Source organism: Emydura macquarii, unplaced genomic scaffold (assembly GCF_026122565.2).
Source record: "Emydura macquarii macquarii isolate MOO-44397 ecotype Brisbane River unplaced genomic scaffold, CSIRO-AGI_Emac_v2 contig_2805, whole genome shotgun sequence".
NCBI classification, from domain to species: Eukaryota; Metazoa; Chordata; order Testudines; family Chelidae; genus Emydura; species Emydura macquarii.
In genome coordinates, this window is record NW_027132942.1 from 2,730 (window position 1) to 11,395 (window position 8,666).

General features: G+C 45.9%; 1 pseudogene; it reads right to left on the bottom strand.

The window, feature by feature from the left end:
- Positions 1 to 858: 858 nt before the first annotated feature.
- On the bottom strand, positions 859 to 7,713 carry LOC137166126 (cytochrome P450 4A4-like; annotated as a pseudogene).
- Positions 7,714 to 8,666: the final 953 nt, after the last annotated feature.

The following is an 8,666-nucleotide window of genomic DNA, read 5'->3' on the forward strand; positions in this document are numbered from 1 at the left end:
ACATGGTTGCAATCTACTCCCTGCTCAGTCTACATGTTTTAGTCTGAAAGTGACCCCAATTAAAGCAATGTTACAAAATTCTGCTTGCCTTTGACAACTACAGTTTTTGATGGGCAAGTAAAATAGTATTTAATTTTCTCATTATCATCCAAGGTTCTCATATATCCTACAGTGACATGGGCTACTTAAGTACCTAAATTAGATGGATGGATGGCAGGAGATAAAATTTTGCACTGCTGCTGGAAGATTTTCCTGACAATTTTGCAACACAGATTTACAGGGGCAGCATCCGCTTATTTTCAGTGGATCTGAAATTCACATATGGCGCCATTAACTCGCTTGTTTATATGTCAGTCTCATCAGGGATGTCAGCCACAGCTATGAGATTAGCATTTATTAACTGAATGCCCCTGCAGAGCCAGCCAGTGGAGAACAAGGGTGTGAAACATTTTTTAACTATGGGTCCCACAGAGTTAGTGTCTATTTATGTTTAATTTCCTAGGTGGGGTGGGGATTTCTTGGATTTTTAAATATAGAAGTGAGTCAGAGCTAGCTGAACCCTCAGCTGTTTGACAGTCTCCATTTACATGCAAAGCATGAAATGTTCCTGCAAGCATCCATGTTAAAAACAATGAAAATCCTGTTCAAAATAAAGACCATTGTTGTCATTGGAAAGCCTCTCTCTGATTACCACTTGGCTTTGGATCCAGACCCCAACTAAATATAAAAGCCACACATAGCACTGCCTGAAGCCCTGAGATTCAAGGACTTCTTAGTTTCCAATAACACTCAAAAATACCTTAGTTCACCAGACTTAATCTTGAGAGAAAATGTCAAGAAATAAGAGGTGAGCTCTCACTACTGAATGTTCTCCCGGTCCCCCAGAAGCTCCCGTATCTCTTCCCGTATCTCTGCATTTCTGCTGGTGTTCCGGGTGCAGGGCCAAGCAGTATAAGATCCAGGAGATCCCACTGGACGTGGTATCATGACCCCGAAACATGAAAGTGTCCACCTCAGCACGTATGTCTTCATCAGATAATCCAGCTCCGTTTTCATCCTAAATAGACAGAGATACTGGTCAAGCATAAGTATTAGCCCAGAGACTAACTCTGGATTAATTGCTGCTGCTGCACTCCATTGCATCAAATGCTCTCCTTGGAAAAGATTAAGCAGACGTACCACTACCCCCATCATTGGTGATGCCAACTACAGAGTAACAGTAGGAAGACACGGTTACAAATGGTCTCTTCTCTCTGCCTTTCTGCTCCTGAAGTCTCTCTGTTACCTCCGGTCTCTCCTCCACTGAGCACACAATGTGGGTCACTCCGAGACCAGTGCACAGGCTGGGGTGGCCAGTAGAGCTGGTCTGATTTTTATCTTTTTCCAGTGGAAATTGTCCGTCTGTTTTCATCAACATTTTCTATGGGAAATTCCGAGTTTTCAGCAAACTTGAAACTAAAAGGTTTTGGCTGAGAATAGGCATTGTGGTGCCTCATGGGAGTTGTAACTGGCTCCTCCTGTCCCCATGGGCCAGGATGCTGTGATGGGATGTATCAACCCAGCACTGGTGTTGCAAGAGTTAAAAAACCGCTTTGGGCCTGTGTTGGGGCTTCCACACCACACAGGATTGAAAGGGATTAAGGTGGCCAGGCTGGCCAATTAACCCCAGCAGGTGAACGCGGAGGAAGAGCCAGGGAACATGCCATTCATTAGAAGTGGCTCAGCGGGGCAGGAACAGGCAGGACCGGTGTAAAGCCAAGGAGTGGTGAACAGCAAAAGAGCTGCAGGAAGGCGGGCTGCAGTTACTCCCTGAGTGGAGGGAGTTGGGAGGCAGGCAAGCCTAGGGAGGGGGATAATTAGATGAGTAGGAAGAAGCCTGAGGAAAAAAGGGGTCAAACCGTTGGCTGCTTGTTATAGGGTTGCTGGGCTGGAACCCAGTGCAGAGGGTGAGCCTGGGTTCCCCTACCAGTGGGAAATGGCAAGGCCAGTGGACACACTAGCCAGACAGCGGGTCTGGAAAGACTTTTAGTTCCCTGGAAGGGAAGGACCTTAGTGATTTAGTAGCTGGCTGAGGAGGCGAGCAGTTGTATGCAGCAGGCTTCTGCCAAGAAGTCGCTGGGACTCCAAATCACTGAGGCTGAGCACCCTGGCAATGCCACGGGAAGCCAGTCAGGACTGGGAGTATGTTGGGACCACCCTCTAAGTAGGAACCAAGGCTGGTGGAAGCCAGAGTGTGGCAGGTGTGTTGCTGGCAAGCTGCTGGGGACTCAGAGGTGCTGAACCAGGGCTGCGGCTATACACAGACAGTCCTCAGGGGGGGACCTATATGCTGTTAGGGTGTTTGTGTGGGGCCCAGGTTGGGAACTAAAACAGCAAAGCATTGTGAGGCACGCAGGGTTGTGTGGCAGGTGGTGACACAACCTCTCACTGGGCTGGATCGCATCCCAGAATGTGACAGATACTATCAAAGAAAATGTTTGCACAAATAAAAAACCAATATGTTAGGCTTTAAGTATGGTTGTAGGAAGTTTCACTAGTTTCTCACCGGTCTTGGATTCAAGGCTGAAATTGACGATAAACCAGTGACTGTTATATACAAGAAAGAAGCTGGAGCAGGGTCACTTTTGAAACAGTTCCTGCCCGGATATCACCTGATAATCTAGTCAAAGTGTCAAGTATGCATGTTCTAATTGATGACACAACTGGATGATCTGGCAAAAGCAGAATGGTATATGAGAACGTGATACATGCATCACATACTTTATCATCAGGAACAGGACAATGGACCACCATTCAAGAATAGGGAATTCCTGGACTCTGCTAAAATATGTGAATTTGATGCCTTAGATACCCATAATAAAAGGGAATAGAAGGATGTGGAGTCCTTAGAGTAAAGAACTTGCTCCAGAAATTAATTGATGACAAAGAAAATTCACTTTTAGCTCAATGCAGCACTTCTGCAAAGTGGAAAATCAATGTGAGAATTTTTTGTCTATCAGACTTGCACACACTCATTTACTAGATATGAGAAATAACCGAGGTTCTTCTGTACCTACCTTGGCACACAAAAAAATATCCAGGAAGTCCAGGTGTCCTTCTGGATCTTTTCAAGTTCTCGCTCATCCTTGAGGGATTTCTTCCTCTCCTTTATCACTTTATCTGTTTCAGAAAAAGAATAATAAAAATGTATATTTCAAGACTCTGGATTTCTCTGCTAGTTCTACCAACACAGTGAAGGGCGACCATTCAACATGTGAGATCTTCCTGGCCCCATCATCCTCCAGGTTGACGATGATAGGATTCATTCTGCATGGGTTCCATAGGGTGTAGGGCAGAAACAGAACCCTGTTAGAAGGAATGTATTTGGTGCCTTCTTCTATCTATATGTGGAAGGGAGCGGGATCTCTTAGATACCATCATCCAGTTGGCTCCACGGTTATTTCTCACTAAATTCAAGCTTGTATAATTAGGATTTAGAGGAAGGTCACTCTTCAAATCCAACCCAGATGGGTAATGACTGGAGCTGTGATCTGGTGTCCACCTCCCATAGCACCTTGCATAGCAGCCTTATCAAAGAAGCCAAGGACTGATGGGTTCATGAAGGATGCACCTCCCTCACCTCTTAAGGTGGACTCCGCAGGAGAGGAGTGAGGCACGTTGGCAGTGCAGTGTGTGAGAAGATTGCACAGCTATGCAGTCAATAGATATAGATCAATATAAGATCAAAAGGAGACTTTTGTCTCCATGACTTTCAGTATAGCAACAAGGCCCCAATCCAGCTCCTGTTGAAGTCAACTGATAATTTCTCACTGACTTCGGTGGAAGTTGGATTTTCTCTAAGCAGCTTTTGGCACCCCTCCTGCCCCCAAAAAGCTTCAGAAAAAGACAGAGACAAGGGCATTGGGAAATACCTGTGTGGAGATGCACAGTGTTACATGCCTTCTGGAAGCAACGTCCGTGACTGCTGAGCCAATAGATGTAATCAATTTGATATGGGAGGTACCAGATTCTGTAATTTACCTGAAAGGTGATTTCAAAGATAGATTTCATGTAGGAATTCTCCCTGAAAGAAAAGTTATAGAAGGAGTTAAATCGCATTCTAAGAGCATTTAGCCAAATACACAACTTTTCTACCTGTGGCAGGGACGTAACGTGAATAATCACCGTTCTTCCCTAAATTGCAATATCCTATACAGTAAGTCAGTGGCAGCAGTATATCCGGATAACATCGCATAGAAGCTCCCAGTTAGAGTTGGGAGAATAACTGACTTTTTGGCTTTGAGGCAGGTCTGAAATTCAAAAATAAAATTCAGTTTGGGTTGAACTGAATCTAAAACTTTTCCGTGAATTGGAAAAGTCCAGGGCTTATCTAGAGTGGGCTTCAAATCGGAGTCCCAGATATCGCAGGTGAGTGTCCTAACCACTGGGCTAAAAGTTATAAGGGGGGAAGGGGACCAAGGCACCCCCACGTCCCCCTTCTCCTCCAGTTGTTTTGTGACCAGGCAAAACTATTTGTGTCAAATTCGCAAATAGTTTTGGGTCAACCAAAACTGCATTTTTTTGGCAAATACATTATTTGTCCAGAAAATTTCACCCAGCTCTACTCCTAGGACTGACCTGTTGGTCTGGCAATTGCTCTCATAACTAAAGGCACATTTCAAGATGCTGTCGGGAGTCGTCAAGCTGATATGTTCGAAGAGCTCCACCGACTTGTCCTGTGTGATCAGCTGTTCCCATTTATCCTAATGCAGAAAGAAGACAGAAATGAGATGGGACAGAATTGAACAGAGTTCTTTGCTAGGTGCTAGACAGACAAAGTGGATGAGGCAATACCAGTTGAAGTTAGTCCAATAAAAGCTGAGAGAGATGAACTTTCGAGTTTACACAGAGCTTTCGATATACCTAACACCAGGGAGGAGAGTGAGTTTTGGACTCCCTCTGGTGACTGATCAGTATAATGATCGCGCTACCGCTTCCAACTGCGTGGGTTAGTCCTTTAGCTTGACTGTTCACAGTGCCTACTTTTAGCTCTGTAAGTTCCCAGTTCAACCCTCCTGTTGGCCTAAGGGGGATCAGTTACATTTGCATTTACCTCCTGGGTTTAAAACTTAAAATATACCTGTGGAATGTGGGAAAGAGAGGAGTACAGGTTGTTCTGTTAATCAAATATTAGCAAAGCTAGTTTTGGAGGAGCAGAGAGTGGGAGAGTTTAAAGTCAAAATATAAAAGAGATCTCTGTTAAGTGATATATAGTGGAGAGGCTTTAATCCAGCTTCTGGGAGAAATTCTGTGTGTGCAGTGTGCATCCCTTGAGCAGACAGTGGCCAGAGGTGCAGTTACCTGAAGCCGTGCCAGCTGCCATTGAAGATAAGCTATCCTCCTGTGAAATCTACAATGACGAGAAGAAACAAAATGTGAAGGAACCACTGAAACCACAGGCTGGTGTCGATCTATTTGAGCTCAGCCAGGGCCATTGATTGGGGCCAGATGCTCAGTGTTTGCTGTTGTACAACGCACTGGCAAGGGAACTGGCTCCTGACGCCGTTGCTGTTCGGTGCAACTCACTCCCTTGCATCACACACTCTTCCAGGTGAAGTAACTGCCCACAGTTCAGGAGTGAGTCATGTCTGCAGTTCTCTTTCTGTCAGTTCAAGCACCCCGTGTCGAGTCCTTCCTATTCACAGTCAAGTGAGCAAGCAGAAGAGGCAGTGCAAAATGGCAAAAAAACTGTGTTGGGTTTTTTTAAAGCCCTGTTGGATTCAAGGTCTCCAGCCTTAGCATTTTCAGACTATTGTAACATATCCCGTGCTGCTGGATTAGGCGTGCCAGGCCGGAGATTTGTGGGAAGAAGGACAAAATACTATTTTTTACCATTTCATTTCTGCAGGAGACTTCACAGAAGGTGAGACCTCTATACCTTCCCCTGTGCTCTGCTGTGGTGCTAAGGAGGGATAGAAAGCTGACATAAGAAGGCAGCTGGGGATCCCCATGTCTCAGAGGCTGACATAGACAACTCAACACCACATGCTTCTGGTCCTGTGGGACAGAGGGAGAGCTGGGGTCAGGAAGGGGGGGTGGCTGGAGTACCATGTGCTTCAGGAATCCGTGGATGGCTCTTAGAACGCATTAGACAGCCAGACATATTTCAGAGTAGCCCTGAGACTGCTCTAAATTACACCAGGGTCTTAAACAGTTCCCTGCTGTCCTCAGGATTGGGGAAGGAGAAATGCAAAAAGGTGGTGTGACGCCACTTTTCTCCTTGCTCAGTGCCCCTGATAATCCACCCCAGAAGTGGACCAGCTCTTGGGGGCTAAATTATTCATTCATTACTCACATTTGGTAGGCTCACACTTACTCACACAAATAGCCCCATTGATTTCAGTAAATATCTGACCTTCAACCTCTGTAATCTAAGAACACAAGCTTAGATTTGGCCTTTATGTGTCTGCAAAGAAATTACTGAATGGAAAGCATGCAAAATAAATAACCTCACTCATAGATTATTTTCTACTGAAAGTTTAACCAGAATTTTCCTGCCTCAAATCCTGCCTGTCCTCATTTGATTGTTACCTCTGTAGCTACTTAAATGGGAACCGCCTCACACTGTATAATGTAAGCTAACCGATGTTATGCATGAAACATAGATCTGAACGATATCAGCCTAGGGGCCAGGAAGGCGGAGTTGTTTCTCTAACTATTTCTCTCTCACTTCATATGAACACAGGCATCGCCATACTAGATCAGACCAGTAGTCCATCTAGTCCAGTATCTTCTCTCCAACAGTGGCCAGTACTATCAGATTCAGAAGATGGTACAAGATACACAGGGTCCCCACATGGAGGGGAAAAAGGGTACACTTTACCAGGGCCCAGAGGCCCTGGGGGGCCCGACCCAGGCTGCGACCCCCATTACCATGAGGAAATTTTTTTTTGTGGCTCATGAGATTATATGTCTGGGATGAGGGATTGGGGTATGTGTGTGGGAGGGGGCCCGTGTTACAAGTTTGTGCTGGGCCTGAAAAAATTATGCTTGGGCCCTGAAGATACATAAAAACTGTTACGAAATAACTCGCCCACACAAATAGTTTTCTCCACTCCTCCTTAGCTACAGGTTAATTTACACCTAGAAATGTGAGAATTTATAACCCTTCCAAAATCCTTGGATCATTTTTTAAAATCCATATTCTTATAACCCTAATACTTAAGCATTCATATAGCATAAATGTCTTCAAAGCATTATACAAATATCAGTTTATCCTCTCAAGATCCAGTGATCAATGTAAACCTTATTATTCCTACGTCACCATGGGTAGGTAAGAGGTTAAGTGACTTCCCCACCCCGCCATTCTAGATAGCAACTGAATATCAGAGCGGGGTTTATACCGCGGGAGGTCCTGGCTCCCAGACCTGTATGCTACAGAAGGAAGCTGCTTTTGGTTTTTCAATTTGAGCTTTAAGTCTTCACCCCTACTGTCGTGTTCTGCATTCCCACCTCTTTCCTTACCTCATGGACGTTGCCAAAAAGCCAGTGGACTGGAGGCCCTGGAAAACCCTTTAATGCTTTGTTCAGCTTCCTTCTCCACTGATACACCTTGATTGCTTTCAGCATCATGTAGGTCAGGCAAAGCACAACAGCCAGGTAAAAGATTTGAGAAACATCCTTATGCAACCAGTACCAAATAGTGGTTATCTGTCTCAGAACCACACACGTCATCTTCCTGCTGTTTGGGTCCTCTCCCCACCGGCAAATGCACCATCCAGGTACTCTTTATAGGTGTTCTGGGTGGCAGACTCTCCAATGATATTCAAAGAGGTAGAGTCACACAAATACTTAGCAGCTGATCTGTTGCCAGCTTTACCTGGAGGGAAAGCACGAGCGTCTCCTTCTTTCCTTCACCGCCTCCCAAAGAGCTCTCTGCTGCAGCAGAGCCCAGTATCACAGCTCACCTCCAGAGACACCCGTGTGGAACGGCTCTGACACAGCTGAGCTCACGGTCGCTCAAACCCTTTTGCAGGAAACCCTTCTGCACCACGTCCCGGCTTCTCGTCTTGATCTTCAAGGCTCTGCACAGCTGCTCTGCTGGCGAAACACCTGTTCCTGTGTCTTACTCCCCCACCCGATACTCCACCTCGGCCTGTCTCCGAACTGCTCCCCGCTGTACCACCTGGGCCTTTATACTCGTATGTTGTACCCTCTCCCTTGCACCTTGTCAGAGCGCCTTTCCCATTGTCCATGCTTCGGGACAGGGACCGTGCCTGGCACATTGTGGGCACGCCCAGCTATAGCTAATACCAGGAGTCGGAAACGGAGGGCCTGATCCATCCCCTCAAGTCAATCGGAGTCCTTCTAACTGCTAAGAGCAAGCTTTATTTGGCACTGGTAACTCCAGGCTACTGTTGGCAAAGGATAAACTGAATTCTTGGGACCAAATCAAGACCAGGACCGAAGTCAGTGAAGTAAGGGGCGGCTGATGTTCCAGCTGAATGCAATGAGGGATGGCTGTCAATCCACCTGAATTTGGTCCCTTTCCCTGTCTTGCAAGCATTCTTTCAGAAAACAAATGGAGCCCAGTGATTTCATCGGTGAGTTTGCTGCAGCTAAGTGCAGGAAAAAGGCAGGGGATGAACTAGATATACCATAGGTTTGTACCTTGCTGCCTACTTTCT